This window comes from Macrotis lagotis, chromosome 3 (assembly GCF_037893015.1).
Source record: "Macrotis lagotis isolate mMagLag1 chromosome 3, bilby.v1.9.chrom.fasta, whole genome shotgun sequence".
Lineage (NCBI taxonomy): Eukaryota > Metazoa > Chordata > Mammalia > Peramelemorphia > Peramelidae > Macrotis > Macrotis lagotis.
The window spans coordinates 7,374,028-7,397,517 of NC_133660.1; positions in this window are offsets into that span (position 1 = coordinate 7,374,028).

Below are 23,490 nucleotides of genomic sequence, written 5' to 3' on the forward strand. Positions count from 1 at the left end.
GGAAAAAGAAACGGTTTATGACCAAGAAAGAGATGGAGAACACCATAAAAAATGAACTAGACAATTTTGATTACATTAAATTAAAAAGCTTTTGATAGACAAAAATCACTGTAACCAAGCTCAAAAGAAATGTAGTGAATTGGGAAACAATTTTTTCAACTAGTATTTCTGACAAAAGATTCATTTGTAAAATATACAGAGAATTGAGTCAAATTTTTAAAAATCAAGCCATTCCCCAATTGACAAATGATCAAAGGATAGTCAAAGACAATTTACAGATGAGGAAATCAAATTGATCCATAGTCACATTAAAAAATTGCTCTAAATAACTACTTATTAGAGAAATGCAAATTAAGCTATCTCTGAGGTACCACCTCACACCTCTCAGACTGGCCAATATGAACAGAAAGGACAATGATCAATGTTGGAAGGGATGTGGGAAACATGTGACACTAATGCATTGTTGGTGGAGCTGTGAACTCATTCAACCTTTTTCGAGAGAAATTTGAAATTATACCCAAAGGGTAACAAAAATGTGCATACTTTTTGATCCAGTAATACTACTACTGGCTCTGTACCCTGAAGAGATGATGAAAAAAGGATAAAAACATCACTTGGACAAAAATATTCATAGCAGCCCTGTTTGTGGTGGCAAAGAATTGGAAATTAATTGAATGTCCTTTCAGTGGGGAATGGCTTAACAAACTGGTATATGTATGCCATGGAACACAATGGTACTATTAGAAACCAGGAGGGATAGGAATTCAGGGAAGCCTGGAAGGATTTGCATGAACTGATGCTGATTGAGATGAGTGGAACCAGAAAAACACTGTACACCTTAACAGCATCATGGAGGTGATGCATCAACTTTAATGGACTCCTCATTCTATCAGTGCAACAATCAGGTACAATAGAAAATACCATTTGTATCTAGAGAAAGAATTGTGGAGTTTGAACAAAGACCAAAGACTATTACCTTTAATTTTTTAAAAAAAAATCTGTTCTTATTATGTAATTTTGGTATCTCTTATACTTTATTTTTCTTCCTTAAGGATATGATTTCTCTTTCATCACATTCAACTTAGATCAATGTATACCATGGAAACAATGTAAAGACTAACAGAATGCCTTCTGGGGGGGGCGTGTTGAAGCAATATTAGGGGGAAATTGTAAAATTCAAGATAAATAAAATCTTTCAAAAAAATGATCTTTTAAAACATCATATCATATAACTATAGAGAGCTTTGATTATTTTGTCTGAAAATTGCTTGACTATTTTATTAATTGGGAGCTTTGATTATTTTGTTTGAAAATTGCCTGTTCATTTACTTGGACCATTTTATTAATTGGGAAATGGCTCTTATTTGCACAAATTTTGACTCAGCCTTCTATATATTTGAGAAATGAGACTTTTATCAAAGTAACTTGCTTTATTTCACAATTGTGATTACTATGAAGTCTCTCTATTCTATTTTTCCTGTTTATACTACCCTCTTTCTCCTTTTACCCTCTCCTTTCTCAAAATATTTAGTTTCTGCTAATGGCCTTTTCCAATCTCCTCTCCTTTCTATCAGCCTCCCAGCTCCCCATCCTCTTTGTCTTCTACTTTCAGGTAGGGTGAGATAGTTTTTTCCATACACAAATGAATGTATATTGTATTACCACTTTGAGCCAATCCTGATGAGAATAAAGTTTACACTTTTCACCCTCCTCCCATCTTCTCCTCCACTGTAAAAGCTTTCTTGCACCTCATTTATAAGAAATAATTTACCTCATTCTCCCACTACTTTCCCTTTTTCCCCAGTTCATTCCTTTTTTTTACCCTTTAATTTTTTTTCATTTTAGATAATCAATTCATCGTATTCAACTTATGCCCAAGTCCTCTGTCTATAATTACTCTTTCTAATTTTCTAATAATGAGTAAGTTCTTAAGTATTAAAAGTATCATCCTACCACATAGGAATATAAAGAGTTTAACTTTATTCAATCCCCTTATAATTTCTCTTTCCAATTTACCTTTTTTATGCTTCTTTTGTATCTTATATTGGAAAGTAAAATTTATATTAAGTTCTAGTCTTTTCATAGAATGCATGAAAATCTGTTATTTCAGTGAATATACATTTTTTTTTTCTGAAGGATCATATTCAGTTCTGCTGCGTTGTGATCCTAGTTCCTTTTGCGATCTGGAATATCATATTCCAAGTCCTCTGATCCTTTAATGTAAAAGCTGTTAAATGCTTTGATGGTGGCTCCACAATATTTGAATTCTTTCTTTCTGACTACTTGCAATATTGTCTCCTTAACCTGACAATTCTAGAATTTGGTTATAATATTCCTGGGTGTTTTCATTTGAGGATCTCTTTTAGGAGGTGATTGATGAATTCTTTCATTTTCTATTTTATCCTATTTATCTAGGACAGGGCTGTTCAAAATATAACCCACAGATCACATGCAGCCTGCAGTGCGATTTTATGCAGCCTGCCTGTGGGTTTTAATTTTCACAAACAAAACAAATAAAATAATAATTTGTACAGAATGCATATTAGATTTTTAAAATTCCATCACTAATAATCTCATTGATGTTCATTTTCTTTGATGTGTGGAGCATATCAGAACATATTACACAGAATTTTCTATCAATCTGTGGGATGTGTTCTGTCTTTGTAGTGCAGACTAGTTAAGTATTCATCTATTTTTATACTGTTTTGTCACTTTGTTGTTTTGTGTTTGCTTTCACATTTTATGTATTTGCCTGTCATATTGATGACTCACGCTACACTACTTTCTAAGAAGTTAAAAGTACCATGACTTTTAATAGTGCTTGCTAAACCTAAGGTTAAGACTACAAATTAACTATTATATTTTTTATCCTGTTTGCCACTCCCAAATAATTATTCTATTCTAATGAAGCCCTTAGATCACTAAGTTTGGACAATCCTGATCTAGGATATTAAGGTAATTTTCCTTGATAATTTCTTGAAAGATGATGCTTAGGCTCCTCTTATTCTTAATCATAGCTTTTAGGCAATATGATAATTCTTAAATTATCTATTCTTGATTTATTTTCCATGTTACTTGTTTTTCAAGTGAGATATTTTCTTTTAATTTTGCTTTACTGCTTCTTGATGTTTCATGAAGTCATTGGTTTCCCCTTGTATTTTGTTTTCCAATTGTCCATATCTGCTTTCTTCAATGAATTTTAGTATGTCTTTGTCCATTTGGTCTATTCTATTTTTAAGGTATCATTTGAAGCCTTTGACTGTTGGTTTTTTTTTGTTCCTTTCCCTCTGTTATTTGATTTTTTAAAAATCCCTTTTGAGGTCTTCTAGTAATTCTTTTTCGGAATAAAACTAATTCAAATTTTTCTTTGAGGCTTTGGATGGCTTTTGTTGTCTTCTAAGGTTTCATTTTGATCTTCCCTGTCACCATAGTAACTTTCGAATAGTTAAGGACTTGTTTGTTGTTTGTTCATATTTCCAGTCTACTTCTTGACTTTTAATTTCATATTAAAGTTGATTCTACTCTCAAGTTAGAGGGCGTACTCTCCCAAGTTTCAGTTTGGGGGGGGGGGCAGCTTTCAGTTCTTCCAAGGTGGTCTTTGTTCTGATCTTTGAGTGACCATAAGTACTGTTTTCTGCCTTGGAACTGTGATTGGGGACCCCAGTCCCCCCCGAGACCACAAGGAGGTGCTAGTGCTTCTCCTTATCCTAGAAATGCAACTCAAAATTTTGAATGAGTTCCATGTAAGGTCAACGCAACAGTTCTGCACCCTTTGCCTATAATGAGATTTCTATAATCTCTTTCTGACAAGTTGTCTGATTCCCTTACCATTCTCAACACCTTCTATTGATTTTCTGGTTCTCTGTCTGTGCTGATACTGCCCATGTAATAGCTCTTTATTGCAACCCTTCAAAATTGTTTCATTTGTTGTTTGTTGGGTCTGCTCCTCCAAAATCTATTTAGAGATACTGTTTAAAGTTTGGAGGGAAATTTGGGAGACCTCAGAAAATTCCCTGCTTTTTTCTTCCCTATCTTGGATCCACTGTCACCAATTCCTAACACAAAATTTCTTGGACCATTTCATTTAATTTTTTTTTGGGGGGGGAGAGGGGAAATTGTGATTTTTTAGATAGTCTAATAATTCTTACATTTTTATTCGACCTGTGTTCTACCTCAGTTCGTTCTGATATTATATTTCTTCCTTTTTTCCTTTTTAATAGTTCTTTTAGCTTGTTGTATTATTTTTTGTTTGACCCATTCTCATTTTCAGGTCATTTAGTCCTTAGATGAGGTTTTGCATCTTCTATTCTTGTATATCAAGTCTCATTGCTATTCTTTCATTCAATTTCATATCTCTCAAAAAGGAAATATATTATGATTTTGTTTGATACCAGATACATTGATTGTAATGGCATCTTTTATTTCCCACTTTCACTCACCCCAATATAGTCAATAAGTTGCCAACGCTTATTGTTCTTATCAGCACAATATTTCTACTGCCACAGCCTCCACCCAAGTGAGAGCCAATATCATCTCTCAATTAAACTAGTGTAATAGACTCTTCCATGATCTCCCTGCCTCAACTAATAAATTAAAAACTATTTATTAAAAACCAACCATTTATAATTCTATGCTAATTGCTAGAGATGCAAACACAAGTTTCTTTACACTCTAATTCACTCTTCACATGATAACCAAAATAGTTTTCCCAAAACATAAATCTGACTATGTCATATCCCTAAATATTCCCATACTAAAACTCTAAGACAAAATATATACTCATATATTTGGCAATCAATACCTTTCACAAACCAGTTTTAAACTATATCTAACCTTACTTATGGACCAACCAAATTTATTTATTATTTTCCTTCTTACTACTTTTCATGAGTGATATTCTGTCTCCAGTCTGCATGCATAGAAAACATTCCTTCCTCACTCAATCTTCTTTAACATCTCTCATTCCTTTTAAGAGTTATCTTTCATTCAATACTGGCCTCAGATATTTAACAATTGCCTAGCTGTGTGATCTTGGGCAAGTCACTTTACCCCATTGCCTTAAATAAATAAAAATTTTAAAATAAATAAATAAAAAGGGGGTAGCTAGGTGGTGCAGTGGATAGAGCATTGTTGGCCCTGGAATCAGGAGGACCTGAGTTCAATAATGGCCTCAGATACTTAATAATTTCCTAGCTGTGTGATCTTGGACAAGTCACTTAACCCCATTGCCTTAAATAATTATTTTTTTAAAGAGTCATCTTTCACTAGATGCCTGTGATAGTAAGCCTTATCTAATGCCCGCAGATACTTGTGTTTGGAAAAACTGCCTCCTATCTCTTTTGAATATGCCTCTCTATGTATTTGATCTCTTCTTATATAAACGTAAGCTCCTTGAGGGTAAGAATTGTCTTACATTTGCCTTTGTATGTCAATGCATAGCACAGCACCTGGCAAATTGCATGACTTGTTAAATTCAGATCAAACTATTTAAGTAAATCAAGACACAAAAATTTAGAAATCAATGAGGCTACTTTAACAAGTTGAAATGCAACACTCAACTATTCTTGATTTTTAATAAAAAAGTTATAAGTAATTTTTTGTCATTTTAAAGAAGAAATATGTTAAAGTATATGATCTGGATATTGTCTATGGTCAGACAATCAGCCATCAATTATTTATTGAGCATTTCTTATGGATTAAGCCCTGGGGATAAAAAGAAAAGTAAAAAGACACTGCCTTCTAAGAGCTCACATAAAAATAGTTCTCAGGTAACTATGTTTATACACATATATACAGAGTAGATAGAAGGTAATTTCAGAGGGAAGGGCTCCAACAGGTAAGGAGATGAAGGGGGGTAGTGGAAAGGGGGATGAAGGGAATAGGGAAAGATTCCTCCTGAAACGGTAGTATTTGGACTGAGTCTTGAAGAAAACTAAGAAGCAAAAGGGAGGAGGGAGAGCATCATGGGTTTTTTCATTAGAAGGTAAAATATTTCAGAGGGAAAATTCTTGAGTCATTCCTGATTATACCAAAGATATTTTTTTTTACTGTTGGAGAAAATTTGGAGACTTTCAAATAAACACAAGAAAATACAACAAGAAAAAAAACATTTCTGTGAGTTCATTTTGTTCACACTTTGTGATTGAGATTCAGATTCAGGACATCTTTTTTCTGGACATATTTCTTTGTTTTAGTAATGCTCTAAGGCATAGAAAATTTGATAGAAATAAATAGAAACAACACTAGAAAGTAATTCATAGAAAGAAATCTAAACTATACTACCATAGGTAGTATTGATATTCTCACTGTATTGGAGATGGCTTTTTACATATCCCCATTTTCTGGGACAGGAGCACATCCCATGGAGCTATGGAACCTATGCTCTTATCTCCTTGCTGAAGTTCCCATGTTAAGAGTCTTTCTGGTATGACAGGGACTGCTTCTTATTGTTCGTTTTTGATAGGGTTTTGTCAAACGGAAACCATTCGAGTCTTCCATGGACTAGGCTACAAGAGAAGCCAAGGAAGAACTGATTGACCTCAGCAGTTGGAGTCCCTGACTTGGTGTATCTTCTGCCTTTCTGTTTCTCTCCCTGAGCATGGATTGATTAACAGCAGTCTTGAAAAATGGGAGATTCCAGGCAGGTGACAATGTGGTAAGTTATAAGATTCAGTAATTCTGCATTTGGGTATCATCTAGTCAGCAGGAAGTGACTCCCCAAGTACCCATAACATCTAATGCTGCTCTTGACTTGCGTGGTAGGGCAAATCCCAAGAAATGGTTTCAATAGCCCATGAATTTTGAGATATTGTTCTTTGTTTGTCCGTTTTTATTATATGGTTTTGTTTTTCCGATCCTCTTAGGAGGATATAGCAAATGTAACAGGTCATTGTTCTATATTTCTGGTTGCTGTTTTTTGGTACATGTTAATACACATGTGAATCTTTTGAGTCTTTTTTTTTTTCCTATTCCATGTGTACTTATATGAAGTCATTTCTTCATGCTTCTTCAACCAGAAAGCTAACACCTTGAGGGCATAAACTGATTTTGCTTTTCTCTCAGTCCCTATTGCTCACTTACCATAGAGCCCCGCACATAGTAAATACTAGATGAATGCTTGTTATTTGGTTGAAATCATAGATTTAGAGCCTAGACCAACAAAACAAATCCAGGCAAAAAACATCAGTCATAGTTTCACAAGTTGACTACAAATAAAAAGGGAAAAGTTCCATCCAATTCAAGTTCCTGAATATATCAGAAGCGGGCAATAAATTTGGGCAGGGAGCTAAAATCTATAATAAAGGGAAAAGGTCAACAACCACTGAAACCTTTTTTTTTAGTCATCAACAAAGAGAAGATAAATTTAAACCAATTTATACCTGCCAAATAATAAAAAAGAGTGGATCTGAAGCCATAATATCCCTTCAAATAATATTTTCTGCTAACTTTGTCTTTTTAAGAAATATGTGCTCTAGGGATCATGTGGTATATTGATCTAGTTACACATGAAAAGTATCTCGATTCAACTCTAAAAAATATTGATTTAGATTTTAGGCTACAAATCATTCCTTAAATTTTAGTGAAATAGACAATCTGCAATTACCTATAGATAATAACTAAAACAAAATATTGAGAAAAGTATACAGTTTTCCTTGTTCGAATCTTCTTTTAAAGAAGCTTCTTTTAATAAGTATTAAAGAAGTCTATAAATAGAAATCCCGTAGATATTTATTCTTATACTTTAAAGGAAATATATTTGACATCTGTACAGTGGACTGGGAAAAAATTCTACCCTGATATAGTCAATTTACAGGAAAATAAGTACCACAACAAAATTTAACTCTGAATAATTCTCCTTCAGTTGTAAATTAAGGCCTCTCATTCATAATTCATGAAAAGTGAGAAACATGATAAGAAATTATATACATTCAAAAAACACCTTTCCCTATCACTTAGGAATATTGACTCATTTATTCAATAAAGGCGAAGACCCGATATCATTTTATGCAACAATTACTATATCGTCCTAGGTGATTATAAGCTAGGAGAGTAGAAAATGCAGAAGTTTAGTTTTCATTTCTTTACTGGTCAGGGGTGGGGAAAGTTGTAAATCACTTTTATGGAATGAATGATTGATGGGATATAACACTAGAGGAAAGGGGAGAAAGAGAGCCCAAGGACATATTATTGAGTACTCTTCCCTTTAACTTCCTCCTTTTTCTATCTAATAACTTTAAGGAATATAAATACTGGTCCTAGGAAAAGGATATTATAAGAAAAGCTTCATCTCAAAATAATTTTTATAGCTAGGGTTTTAAGCTTCTGAAGTCAATTTCCAGGGAAATTGCTTAAAAGACCTTTAACTCTAGTGATTCTAGTGAAGACCACTAAAATATTCCTGTCAGTGCCAGAGTCAGCCCTTTATTACTGGCATTGTTCTAGAAGCCATTTATTATATCTGGACTATGATATCCTTTCCACTAGTGTGCCTGCTGGTTTCTGGTACATATCAATCTTGACAGACTCATTTTACATATTCCAAATGGCAAAAGATAATAGCAAAACAGCAAGGGAACTTTCTCAAAATACTGAATGCTTACTGTCAGAAGTTTCATTATTCTTGGGGAAAAAAAAAAAGAGAGCAACAGAGTATAAAAATTACACTGTCTTAATGCTTATTTTGAATTACTGCTGATAACATTCCAAGTTAATATTTCTGCATAATTTACCCAAAAAGAAATCATTACAGTTGTTCATTTGTTTGTGCTGTCGTTGACTTTGGTGCCCAACTTATCTATAGCTCACTGAACTTGCAGTCTGACTACAGATTGGAGGGAGGGATGGAGGGTGCTATATAGGAATCCAAGCACAGGATCATCAGTCTGGATGTAAGATCAGCTACTTCCCAATGATACATAAAAAAATCTTTGTGGAAAATACTTTTTTGGTACCTTATTCTATCCTTGTATAGATTCAACACTACATCATTGGTATCAAAATTCCATACTTTTAGATATCTAATAAAGGCTTTTTGAATTTGAAGGTGAGTCCTTGTTATTTTCTTTTTTCTTCTATTCGTATCTTCACTTATTTTTTTATTGGCTGTTTTTTATTATAATTTATTCCTCCCACTACCCTCTCACATCTCCAACTATGGAAGAAAACAATTGAAAATAGCAGCCTCATAAACACACATAACTCAAGAAACAAATTCCCATATTGGCTATATCCCAAAAATGTATATATCTGCTTATAGTTTAAATTAATCATGCCTCTGGCAATAGCTGAGTGGTATGCTTCCTTGTCAGTCATCTGAATTTATGATATAACATAGACCAAAGTTCATAAGTCCCTGAGAGGAGCTATAAAAATGCTGTTAATGTATAAATTGTTCTCCTAATTTTGTTTACTTCTCTTTGGAAAACTTCATAGAAAACTTCTATCATTTTCTGCCAAAAAATTGACCATTTTGTCCTTTCTTGTGGCACCAAAAAAGGTTCAACTGCATTTATAAACCATCATTTGTCTAGCTATTCACCTAGAAGACAGTCCCTTAATTTTAAATTTTTGGCTACTACAAATATAGTAGAAAATGAAAATGTATTTTCTTCCTCTCTCATTGACATATAGGCCTGATAGTGGTATAGCAAGGTCAAAGAATTTGCATACTTTATCAACTAAATGCATAAACTTGCATTTTAAAACAACTCATACCTGCCAAAGATTGCATCAGTGTGCCTGTTTTCACGTAGCCTCTCCAACATTTGTAATTTTTCTCTTCAAACATGCTTGCTAGTCTAATGGGCATGAGGTGAAACCTTAAAGTTGCTTTAATCTTCATTTTTGTATTAGTGAATTTGGGTCTTTTTTAAATAATTTCTGGCACTTTGGATTTCTTTCTTTGAAAAACTGCAAAATATCATTTTAATATCCTTTGACTATTGATCTATTGGGCAATGGCTCTGACTTTTTATAAATGTATCAGTTCCTTATATATCATGGAAGTAAGACTTTTATTAGAGACATTTGCTGTAAAGATTTTTTTCCAACTTTCCTGTTTACTTTCTAATTTCAACGACATTAAACTTATCTATACAATGATTTTTTGAATTTTATATGATCAAAATTGTTGATTTTTTCTTCTATGAAATTTTCTATCATTTATTTAGACAGGAAATCTACTATCCACAGATTTAAAAAATAATTTCTTCCTTGTTCCTTTAATTGCTTATGATATGACCTTTCATATTTAGGTCTTGTATCCATTTGGAGTTTATCTTGAAATATGGTATAAGTTTTGTTATAAATCTAATTACTGATGGACTTTTTTTTCCTAGTATTTCCAGAGTAACTGGGGTCTTTGAAGTTATCAAGTAATACTTGGTTTTGTATGTTATAAGTCTAAACTATTTCACTGTTTTACTGATTGAACTCTTCATTGAACCAGTAACAAGGAAAGAAAAATGATCATAGGCTTTTGAAGTAAGAACCCCAGAGACTAAAAGAGCTTTTTCTTCCTTTTTTTTAACAAAAGTGTTTTCTTAATAAAGAAAAGTTCTCCTACCCCAAAATGCACCCCACACTACCAACCCCACAAGAACATAGTCACTTAAATGGCTTGTTTCATCTTTACATTCCCAGTGCTGAGAAGAGAGTTTTACACAATATGAGTTCATAATGTTTGTGCTATTCAGTAATTAGAATTGTTTCTCAGTCCTCATTCTTCCAAACACTACTAACTACCTCCTCCTGTGGATACTATTTCCTCTCATGGTTTTCCTGTTGTAAGTGCTCTTTTTCCTCTTTCCCACCTGCTCCTCTCCTTCTCTCCCACCTTCCTCTACCCTCCTGGAGTTAGGCTCCTAGTTTTTTCTACTTTTTGTTTATTGTCTCCCACCATTAGCTGTAAGCTCCTTCAGGACTGAGGCTTTCTTTCCTTTTTCTTATTTGTGTCCCTAGCACTTAGCAGAGTAAAGGTGTCCAGTGGATGATTAAGAAATGTTTATTGATTAATGACTTCTCAATGTCTTTTAATCATAGTCTTCCTCATATGATCTAATTGAGGGAATTGTTCTGCATCTTCTCTGTTCCTTCTGTTTTATTTTCAGCTCCCATTAATGCAATTATCATTGTATTGGAAGATAATTCCAAGATGATCTATCTAGTCCTTGTCTTTCTTTGACTTCAGCTTTGCATTATCAACTGTCTATTTAGATATTTCAAACTGTATGTTTTCTAGTTATCTCCTTTCCCCTGAAACTCTCCCTGTTTTGAAATCTTCCTTTCAAGATTATTACTATTCTTCCTAATACCTTGTCTCCTCAATGTCACTTCCCCCACTTAGTCAAATCTAATTTGATCTTCTTAATATCTCTCACTTATATTTCCTTCTCCCCACTCTTCATCACTTCATACAGCAAGACTTTTCCTACTGTAATCTATCCTCCACACATCCCCAAAGTATTTTTTCAAAAGTTCTTTCAGTCACTCAATCAATAAATTCCAGTGGTTTCCATTACCATTAAGCTAAGATATAAATTTCTCTGTTTAACATATCTATCTAGAGGAGGAGGAGCCAAGATGGTGATGAGAAAGGAATGTCTCTTAGGCGCTCTCTCAAAAAACTTCAAAAATAAGGATTTTAACTAAATTTTCGAGAGACAGAACCCACAGAGGGACCTAATGAGGCAGTTCTCCTCCTCAAAGTAACCTGGAAAAGAGCAGAAAGGCTCTGTTCCCCAGAGTTGGAGGGGTGGCCTGCCAGAGAGAAAGAACTTCAGCCTCCCAGAGGCAGCCCCAGGGTGCTGGGAGCCGTGGCTCACAGCAGCTGGGGAGTCTCCTGAGCTATGCCCCGGGGAGTACCAGACACAAATTGGGGGAACAGCTGGGGGGACACCTCTGCCAGAGCGAGCATGTGAAGTCCAGCCCTCAGGGTACACAGCAAACATGTGGCCAAGGCAGACCAGGAAACATAAGCAGGTGGAGATAGTAAGCAGGACGCCAAGGGCATGAGCCCATTGAATCTAGGGAGGGGAGTGAAGAGAGAGAGACTGCCCAGTTCTGCCCCTGGAACAGGACTCTGGGGCTCTGACCACATTCAGATCCTGATCACAGTCTAGGCTCCCCCATAGAACAGCAGCCCCCCCCCCACCTCAGCCCCGTGGCAGAGGGGGGCACATATGGTCATTCACAGACCAGGAGGGAGGACAGAGCCTCACACGCTGAGACCCTTGTGGGAGTGTCCCAAAAGCTCAGGAAGCACCCCCAAAACAGGCTTAGGCTGGGGAAATGAGCAAGCAGAGAAACAAGAGGAACACCATTGAGAAATATTTTGCATAGGAGCCCAAGAAGGATCAAAACATTCAGTCTGAAGATGAGGAAGCACAAGCTCCTGCATCTAAAGACTCCAAGAAAAACAAAAATTGGGCTCAGGCTATGACAGAGCTCAAAAAAGACTTCGAAAATCAAATGAGGGAGTTAGAAGAAAAACTGGGAAAAGAAAGGAGAGATATACAGGAAAAACATGAAAATGAAGTCAGCAGCTTAGTCAAGGAAATCCAAAAAATGCTGAAGAAAATGGCATGCTAAAAACCAGCTTAGGTCAAATGGATAAAACAGTTCAAAAGGTTATTGAGGAGAATAATGCTTTAAAAAGCAAAATTGGCCAAATGGAAAAAGAGATAAGAAAGCTCTCTAAGGAAAACAAATCCTTCAGACAAAGAATAGAACTCAGGGAGATGGATGAATTTACCAGAAATCAGGAATCAATACTTCAAAACCAAAAAAAATGGAAAATTAAAAGAAAATGTGTAACATCTCATTTTAAAAACAACTGATATGGAAAACAGATTTAGAAAAGATAATTTAAAAATTATTGGAATACCTGAAAGTCATGATCAGGAAAAGAACCTTGACATAATTTTCAAAGAATTACTGCAGGAAAATTGCCCTGATATTCTAGAAGCAGAGGACAAAATAGAAATGGAGAGAATCCACCGATCCCCCTGAGAAATAGATCCCAAAAAAACCAACCCCTAGGAATATTATAGCCAAGTTCCAGAATTCCCAAGTCAAAGAGAAAAGATTACAAGCAGCCAGAAAGACACAATTCAAATATCATGGAGTTGCAGTCAGGATCACACAGAACTTAGCAGCAACTACATTAAAAGCTCGTAGGGCTTGGGATATAATATACCAGAAGGCAAAAGAGCTTAGAATGTAGCCAAGAATGAACTACCCAGCAAGGCTGAATGTCCTCTTCTAGGGAAAAAGATGGACTTTCAATGAACCAGGGGAATTTCAAATGTTCCTGTTGGAATGGCCAGAGAGGAACAGAAAGTTTGATCTTCAGATACAGGACACAGCTGAAGCATAGAGATTGGAGGAGAAGGGGGAAATATGAGGGACTTAATGATGATGAACTGCATATATTCCTGCATAGAAAAATGACACTGATAATACTCATATGAACCTTCTCAGTTAATAGAGCAGGTAGAAGGAGCTTTTATAGTTGAAGCACAGGAGAAAGCTGAATTTAAAGATAAAATATGGTGTAAAAATAGAGTCAATAGAAAAAAGGGAAATGTAATGGGAGAAAGAAAAAGGAGAGGGGGAATAGGCCAAGATATTTCATATAATAAGATTTTTCTTTATCACAATGAACTATTGCAATAATATGGAAAGGGGGGAAGGCAAGGGGCAATGAGGGAATCTTCGCTGTCATCAGAGGTGGCTAGGAGAGGAAACAGCATATATATTCAATGGGGTATAGGTATCTGGGGTAAGAAGGGGGGGGGACAGGGGGAAGGGGGGATGTGGGTGATGGAGAAGAGGATGGACCATGGTGGGGAGAGTGGTCAGATATAATGCATTTTTTTTTTACTTCTTGTAAGGGGCTGGGATTGGATGACCTGTCCAGGACCATAGGGCCAGGTGGATGCTGGGGTGGTAAGGGGGCTCGGGGCCTCTTGGCCCCAGGACCAGGGATCTGTCTCCTACACAACTCAGTTACCCTACAGCAGAGTCAGAGTGAAAGGAGAGAGAAAATATAGTACACGGTAGTGGAGAAATATGAAAGGAGGATGTTGCAATCAGCAATGGCAACAGTGGAAAAACATGGAAGTAACTTTTGTGATGGATTTATCATAAAGAATATGATCTACCCGCGACAGAGTTGTTGGTGCTAGAACAAAGACTGAAGCACATTTTTATTATTATTATTTGGGATGGGGTGCAGGGCAAATGGGGTTGGGTGGCCTGCCTGGGGCCGTATAGCAGGGTGTCTGAGGCCAGATTGGGACCCAGGTGCTCCTGGCTCAAGGGCCAATGCTCTGTCCCCCACCCAGCCACCCCTACTATTATTACTATTTTATTTTATTTTGGGTTTTTTTCCTTTTTTTGGTTTTCGCAGGGCAGTGGGGTTGGGGTGGCTTGCATGTCACACAGCTGAGTTATTATTGCGTGTACAGGGCCGGATATGGGCTCGGGTACTCCTGGCTCCAGGGCTGGTGCTCTGTCCATTGTGCACCTGACCATACCTACAATTATTATTACTATTTTTTAATTTTAATTTTTTTCCCTCCCCTTTACTTTATAGCTCAAGCAAGTCTATATTTTGTGGGAGGAAGGGGTATTTTGTTTACTCTTAAACAAGAATATTTTATTAATGTATAAAAAACCATTATTTGTACAAAATGAGAATAAATATTAAATTTAAAAATATCTCTTTTTCAAAGGACTAACCTATTTCTAAAATGAAGTAAGGATAGCATTAGGGCAGTGACCTCTCAGGGCTAGGGGCCACTGAAATTAGGGGAGTGATCAAACTTAATGAAGGTTTTTGATAGAAACATTTCTTTTGTTCATTTCTGACAGGAAAGAATAATCCTGGGAGGGATAAATTGTAGAGGGATTAAATTGTTCTAGGACAATTGGCTGATCCTATAATTCTGGTTTTTGAATGCTTGTTATCATTATTAGGCTGTTGTGTTTATCTATTTAGAATTGTAAATTTTGACTCAAAGTGGCTTAGGTGAGGTTTTCAAAGGTGGGGTAGGTTTCTGTTTCTGTTTTGGATTTTCTCTAAGAAAAATGCTTAAGATTACAGTAATATAATTTGTTTCCAGCAGTCTTCTATTCCCATATGCAGAGTGTTTTTATTCTACATCATTCTTTCTTTCAATTTTCTATTCCAGTTCCACATTCCAGAATAAAGGGATTCTAATTCTAGGAGCTAGTCACAAGGGAAAGTTGGAGAGAAATCAGATGCTCAAACAAAATCTAATCCAGGATAAGTAACCTCTTAGATTGCTCAGTGGATTTCTAATCCATAATGGATTGATTTGTGCTCTGACAACTTTCCAGTCATTCCAAAGCCCCAGAATCATCCTTTGCCCATTCATCTTCAAATCAACTTAGTGAGCACTTTCTTCCAGTTTTTAATTTTTTAATTTTCCAGATTTCTTTGTATTTCTTGTAGTTGTCCTTATGAGTTGCATTAGAGGATGCTATTATGTTGTCCTATAATTTATGTAACCAGTAACTAGAAATAGTTTATAAATTTAATTTTGTCAATTTTAAAAAACATATCTATCTAGAACCATCAACAAATATTAATGTAATGAGAATCAACTCAGAACATTTCCAATAAAATTAGGGTTGAAACAAGGATGCCCATTATCACCATTACTATTCAATATAGTATTAGAAATGCTAGCTGTATCAATAAGAGAAGAAAAAGAAATTGAAGGAATCAGAATTGGCAATGAGGAAGCAAAGCTTCCACTCTTTGCTGATAATATGATGGTATACATAGAGAAGTCAAGAAAATCATCAATAAACTCATTGAAACAATTAACAAATTTAGTAAAGTAGCAGGATAAAAAAGAAACCCACATAAATCATTAGCAGCAAAGCCCAAAGGCAAGAAATAGAAAGAGAAATTCCATTCAAAGTAACTATAGACAACATTAAATACTTGGGAATCTACCTCCCAAGACAAACACAGAAACTTTATGAATACAATTATAAAGCACTTCTCACCCAAATAAAGACAGATCTAAATCTTTGGAAAAAATGTCAATTGCTCATGGTTACTAATATTATAAAAATGACAATTCTAGCCAAATTAAATTACTTATTCAGTCCATATCAATCAAACTACCAAATAACTACTTCACTGAGCTAGAAAAAAATAGTAACAAAATTCATCTGGAGCAACAAAAGGTCAAGAAGGGCACGCGAACTGATAAAAAAAAAATGTAAAGGAAGGTGGCCTACTACCAGATCCAAAACTATACTATAAAATGGCATTCATCAAAACTGCCTAGGGCTGGTTAAAAAGTAGAATAATGTATCAGTGGATGAGGATAGGTTCAAAAGAAACTACAGTAAATGACTACAGCAATCTACTATTTGACAACCCCACAGACATAAGTTTCCAGGGTAAGAACTCATTATTTGACAAAAAATGTTGGGAAAATTGGAAAACAGTATGGCAAAATCTAGGCATAGACCCATATCTCTCATCCTATAACAAAGTAAGGTCAAAATGGATACAGGATTTAGACATAAAGCACGACACCATAGATAAATTAATAGACCAAGAAATATTCTATCTGATCTATGGTTGGGAATAAATTTATGACCAAACAAGAATTAGAGCACATTATAAACTGCAAAATGACTGATTTTGACTACATTAAATTAAAACGTCTTTGCCCTAATAAAATCAATACTGCCAAAATTAGAAGGAAAGCAGAAAGCTAGGATACAATCTTTACAACTAGGAGTTCTGATAAAGGTCTCATTTCTAAAACACATAGAGAATTGCATCAAATTTATATGCATACAAGTCATTCCCTAATTGATAAATGGTCAAAGTATATGAATAGACAGCTTTCAAATGAAGAGATTAAAGTTAAAAATAATCATTTGAAAAAATGCTCCAAATCATTATTGATTAGAGAATTTCTAATTAAAACAACAATGAGGTATTACACCTATTAGATTGGTCAAGATGAGAAAAAGAGAAAATGATCAATGTTGGAGGGAATGTGGGAAAATTGAGAAGTTGCTATTGGAGAGCAATAGGGAACTATGCCCAAAGAGCAATAAAACTGTTCATACCCTTTGACCCAGCAATTCCAATTCCAGGACTATATCCAGAAGAAATAGTAAAAAGTGGGGAAAGTCCAAAATATTTGTAGCAGTTCTTTTGTAGTGGCAAAAAATTGGAAATTGAGAGGATATCCATCAATTGCAGAATGGCTAAACAAGTAATGGAATATAAATATTATGGAATACTATTGTTCTATAAGAAACCATAAATGGTCTAGAGGTACCATGGAATGACTTACAGGAGCTGATCCTGAGAGAAGGGAGTAGAATCAAAAGAACAATGTACACATCAACAAAAACATTGTGAGAGGAACAACCTTGATGGCAGCAGCTCCTCTCAGCAATCCATAGAGTTATGGATAATGTTATCCCCATCCAGAGGAAGAAAAACAAAACAAAACAAAACAAAACAAAACAAAAAAAACAACCCTTCAGAATCTGATGAACATTTTATAAAAATTATCTCTTATGTATCTCTTTCCCTTAATCCGAATTCCTCATACCGAAAGAAAATGACTAATCTGTAAACATGTTCATCAAAAATATTTATGTAAAATGCTAATCTTACCATTTGCTGCTGTGGGGAGGGGGGTGGGAAGGGAGGGCGGAAGAATATTTTGTAACTTAAAAATATACATGTACATATGGATGAAAAAATTAAAAAATAAATTAAAAAAAGACTATATGGCGCTATTAAGCTCAGATGGGCAGTCATGTAAGATGGTAAATGATTGTTGCTTTGACTGGCAAATCGCTTTTCTTTCCACAATAAAAGACACAACTTTACAATCATGTTTGCTCTCAAGTAGATATTTATTCTCATCATGAAATCACTAAAATGATAATGATGTTAGAAACATTAAAAGAACTGTTGTTGTTTGTCCTAGGTTTTCAAAGAGGACCAATGACATCATAGTGTGATGTTTTAACTTGTGTGTGAATTGAATTTAAATCACCCTCACCTTCTCTTCCAGATTCATTGAAGGTCAGTGGCAAAACAAAAGTCAAAAGGCCTGATGATGGCCCAGAACGAAGAGGATGACCTTGGTATCTCCAACATCTCACCAAGCACTCAGGTGCCTCCTTCAGTCACCTTCATGTTTTGAATGAATTATTCTTATCTGTCTATTCTGTAGAGGAAGTCTTCACATGCTTGGTGTAGACATCTCCCTAACTCACCAATAAGTTTGAGGCACATTAGCTATTCTCAGCCTGGTTTATTCATTTATCTAGGCAGTTTACCAGAATGTGACTATTGTGCATGCTGCAGTGTTTGGAGCCACAGGTGAAAGTTGTGTGGATAACAAAGGTGAATGAGCATCCCTGAAGAGTGCTCTGACAAGTACTCACACTAGAGGTGCTAGTCCTCCTTGAACATACAACATGCCCCTTAAAGAATTAAGAAAATGCATAATTCATATTTGCAATAGCAAAAATTCATACCTTAAAAATCTGGCCTATTCCTCAAAGCATGCGTTTCTCATTTCAGACTCATGACAATTTTTTTTTTATTTTTGCTCATCTTCTAAAAAGTAGAAAAGACTAAAAAAGATTATTTCTCAACTGCAAGGAATTGCTCCTAATTAAAAATTTTTGCTAAATGTTGATGATCTTTTATTGCTGACTGGTAAACTCCGAACACTCAGAGTTCAGATTTGAAATTCCAACAGATTTTTAACAGTAATGGCACACACATATGGGCCAACCCTATAATTTGTCAAAATTATTCTCTCAACAAATTCCCAGATGTGTCGTATTTATGAGTTGATTTGTAATTATAAAGTAAAGATTAAAATATAATTAGGTTAACATGTTTCTAAAAAGTTTCTGAAATTCCATATTTTTCAAACAATTAGTAAAAAGGAAGCAAAAAAAGTCCTCATCTGCTTCTAGAGGATGTAATTGTTTAAATGTAATTGTATAAAACATATAGCTGATCTATATTATTTGGTACTATTTAAAAAAGTATTCTGTAAAGTGCATCTGGGAGAAACATTTAAATAGAATTAATTTTAGAATAAAAAACGCATTTCTATGGAAGACTGACAGTTTAAATTATGCGATTTCTTCTTTCTCTGATAAATATATTCTTGACCTTACCTATTATTACTTAGGAGACTACTGCTGAGAACTGCAGTTAACATAGCTATCAAACTTTAATATCATCTCTTTTATGTTACCCGTGGTGTGATTTTCTGTCATCACCAAGATGGTAAGGATTGAGATAGGAAGACAAATGCGTTGACATATTGATAACCATATACTGTTTAAAGGACACAAAGGTAGCTTCAAAGGGGAAGAAAGAAACTTCATTTTAGGTCCTCTGTCAGATCATCAATAATAGGACTGTCATACTAATGACTAAGAAAAAACAGAGGAACAGTGACAATGGGCCCATTCATCTTGCTCTTCTCTGGAGAAGGTACACCTGTATCCCACTTCCTTCAGTCTCTTGCTACCAGCCCCCTCCCCAGCTTTAACTCTCCAGGACAGTTGAGCTGAAAAATGTTACCTATCTATCATCCTTTCTTATGAAAGTCACCTTGACTGCAGTTAATGACTATAACAAGATCAAACAAGAGACTCCCCTTCCCTTGTATTCTGCTCCTTTGTTATTAGGCTCAATCTGTAGGGGGCGGGGAAGAAAATCAGTTGATTGTTCTGGGAAACTACAATTTCCTAGTTTTGTTTTTTATTATTTCGTGATTTTGCTCTTTTAGTTCATAAACAAAAATTCATACTCCTTATGCATGCCTATTTCAAATATATGAGACCTGAATTTAAAGAATTAAAACTGTTTATTTTTTGGAGAACTATAAATGTTCTGGTCTTCTAGAAAGGGAACAGAATAAAAGAGCCTACAAATTCTAGCCAGTGAATTTGATTTTAATACCTGGGAAAATTCTAGAACGGTGGGCATTTAGGAAAGGAAATTTTGTCTCCTAATAACCAGCATAGCTTTAACAAAGGGGAAAAAAGTTCTATAGCAATGATATTTCTTTTTATTTCTTTTAACAAGATTTTTAAACTGCTAGCTCAAATAAACACTTGTTAGATCTACTTAGATTTTAGCAAAGCAACTTACAAAATTGCTCATGTTATTTTATGGAAAAGAAGACAAGATGTTGGCAAAGTTGAAGGAAGGACCTGAAGGCAGGGAAATAAGTTTGATCCCTGATTTGGACACTAAATAGCTGCATAATCCTCAGCAAGTCATTTAATTTTGCTTGTCTCAATTTTCTTACCTGAAAAAAATGAGATGGTTTACCTGAATGGCTTCTAATGCCATTTTATCTTCTTAATCTATAATCCAATATAGGTTGGTTGAATGTACTGTAAATCACATGCTTTGGCTGATCACCTGGGTATAATAGTTTAGGGAGGATATTAATAATCTGGGAAACCTCATAGAAGGACAACCAGAATACCGAAGATTATTGAGTACATATCATATCAGGCTTGAATGAAAGAAGTCAAGCTTGGAGAGACTATGCTATCACTTGTCTTCAAGTGTTTGAATATCAAATAAGAATTGGACTTTAATTCCTTGTACTAGAGGGAAAATCTGGTACCAATTGTTGAAGTCACAAAGAAGTTAATTTAGGGTTGATGTCAAAAAAAGTCTACTAATGATTTAAGGCATCTCAAAGTGGAATGGATTGCTGCTCAGGAAGTAATGGTTTATTCATTAGAGGTTTTCAAGAAGAAGCTGGGTCAATCAATGATCAACAAACACTTTCAAAGTGCCTTTTCTGTGAAAGGCATTCTGCTAGATACTAGAGATACAAGACAAGAAAGATATTGTTTCTGAAACAGGTGAATATGGTATGGTTGGGATTCCTTTATGAGTATGTATTGGACTAAATGTTCATTGAGGTCTCTTTCAAGAATAAAATTTTATGTGATATTAGCTATTCCTCAGCTTTAGGTTTTTAAGATGTTTGGAAGAAAAGAAAAGAAAACTCACTTAAAATTTAAACTATTCAAGCATTTCATTAACACCGTCCAGAAGCAATATTCTCAATGGACAGACAGTATATGGCTTTGGGTGTTTGTGTGGCAGATATAAAATTCTCTTTGCAACTGAAAACAGTCTCTTCCAAATAAAATGGCTTGAAGGAGTCTTAAAATGGTTCAATGTATTAAATTGTTGGACAGTATGACAAGGCATTTACTGTTTTTTAATAACTCAACCATTTTCTTAGCAGATGATGCAGAACCAATTATGGCTATTAGACCAATTTAATCATGAAAAACAAATGACTACTAGATTATAATAGCTTGGCCAATTTCCTGGGTGTTTTCCCCCCAAAGCTAGTTTTAGTTTAATTGTTTTTCTTGAATGTTTTGGAGTCCTCTGGATAGACTTAATTGTACTTCAAAAAGGAAGTTTAAATGATTAGGAAAATGACTCTATTTCCTTAAAAACACCTGAAATTTAAAATAATTCTTAGTCTCCTGACAAAGTATTGTTTCTTATAATCATATCATTTAATATTTTACATTGATAGTTTTTTATTTTAAAAAATAATACGAGGTGGCTAAGTGGCACAAAGGATAGAGCACTGGCCTTGGAGTCAGGAGTACCTAAGTCCAAATATGGCCTCAGACACTTAATAATTACCTAGCTGTGTGGCCTTGGGAAAGGCATTTAACCCCATTTGCCTTGGAAAAAAAAACCTAAAAGAAATACATTTAAAAATTTTAAACAAGTGTCAACTTGTAAGCAACTTGTTTCGGGAAGGCAGGGGAAATGAAATTAAAGATAAATATGATCGGAAATTTTCATCAGTCATGAAGCATATTACACTTCTCGTTCTTAAATTATTATTTCTAATTGCAACCTTTTAAATCCATGCCATCAAGTGACATGACAACTAATTTTATACTCAAATGTTTAGAAGCTCTTTGATAATATGATGTCATAGAAGTTTGAAATAAAGGATTTACCACTCATTTAGTCCTACTTTTCATTTTACAGAATAGGAGACTGAGGCCCATAGATGTCAAATTTACCTAAAATTATATAACTAATAAATAGCAAGAGCTTCATTTCAACTGAGGACTTGTATCATCAACTATAATACATTATCTTCCTAATGAAAGATGATTATGGTTCTCTATGTAATTGCCAAAGAAAACCAAGATTAAAATGGTAGTTCTCTCCTATTAAATCATCTCAAATATAAAAATGTGAGTCCTGGGAGATGAAATGCAATAAAATTGAATCAGTCATTTTCTTGCTATGAAAAACTCCAATAAGAACATTTCTTCAACCAATTCAGATTGTCCAGCATTCCGCAATTTATGGTCTTAGAATAATTTCTTGATATGGAGAGGTTAAGGAGCTTGCTTTGAATCATAAAGACAATAGGTGTCATGGGTAGGACCTGAACCTAAGTTAGATGGTATTCTTTGTAATGATCAGGGGAATAAAAAGGTCAAGGAAACTTACTGAAAAGAAGGGAGTCCAAAAAGGGAAGAAAGAAGAAGAGGCATGGGTCTGCTAGTGGAAATGTGGCAAATAGTAATTAAGGGGAAAGAAAGCAAAATCTTGGTTTCCTCAAGTCAATGGGATGATTTCGCATTAGGTAATGTCCATATCCTGTATTGAATGGTTCATGTCCTTGGTTGTCAAAGAGGACGAAAATGGCATCACTGTCTTAGAGACAAGTTATGGAGCTGATGAGATCAATACAAGCTCAGAATATTCTACCAAAGATTTGGCACAAATGGTCCATATGAACACCTGGAGTGGATTTGCTAAACTTGTATATCTCAGGTTGCCTTTGGCTGCTTCCATTCTGCCTTGCTTATAGAGTGCAGGATCCTCCTGATGAGGGCACACCATGCTAGTAGGTGGTCCTATGCCAGTGCTCCCCACGCAGCACAATCAATTCCAAAGTTCTTAAGGAAAAACCTTCAGTGTCCCTGTATCACTTAGCCACAATAGAGTGTTTTCAGAGAGTAGTGTTTCAGGGTATATACCACATTACCAGGATATTTCTACTCTATCTCTAGTTTACTATATGTTATTGCTTAAAATGCTTTATGTTTTCAAGGATTAATATTGTATTAAACTCAGCAAGCATATTTTTCCTCTAAAGAGTTCAGAAAGCTTTTTTTCAATAGCATTTGATATATCTATGCAACATAATAATAAAAGGGAAAAGATTTTTTGTTCCAAAAGCACAGTCCAATATTTGAGACCTGGGGTATGGCTAACTGCCCAAATTTAGAGCTCTGAATTTTCCTTTGTTCTGCACATTTTAACATAACATAAAAACCCACCTCAAATCAAAGGCCTATTTTTTATATGAAAATAACAAGTTTATTCAGGATGAAAATACATGAAATCATTTTTGAGTATTA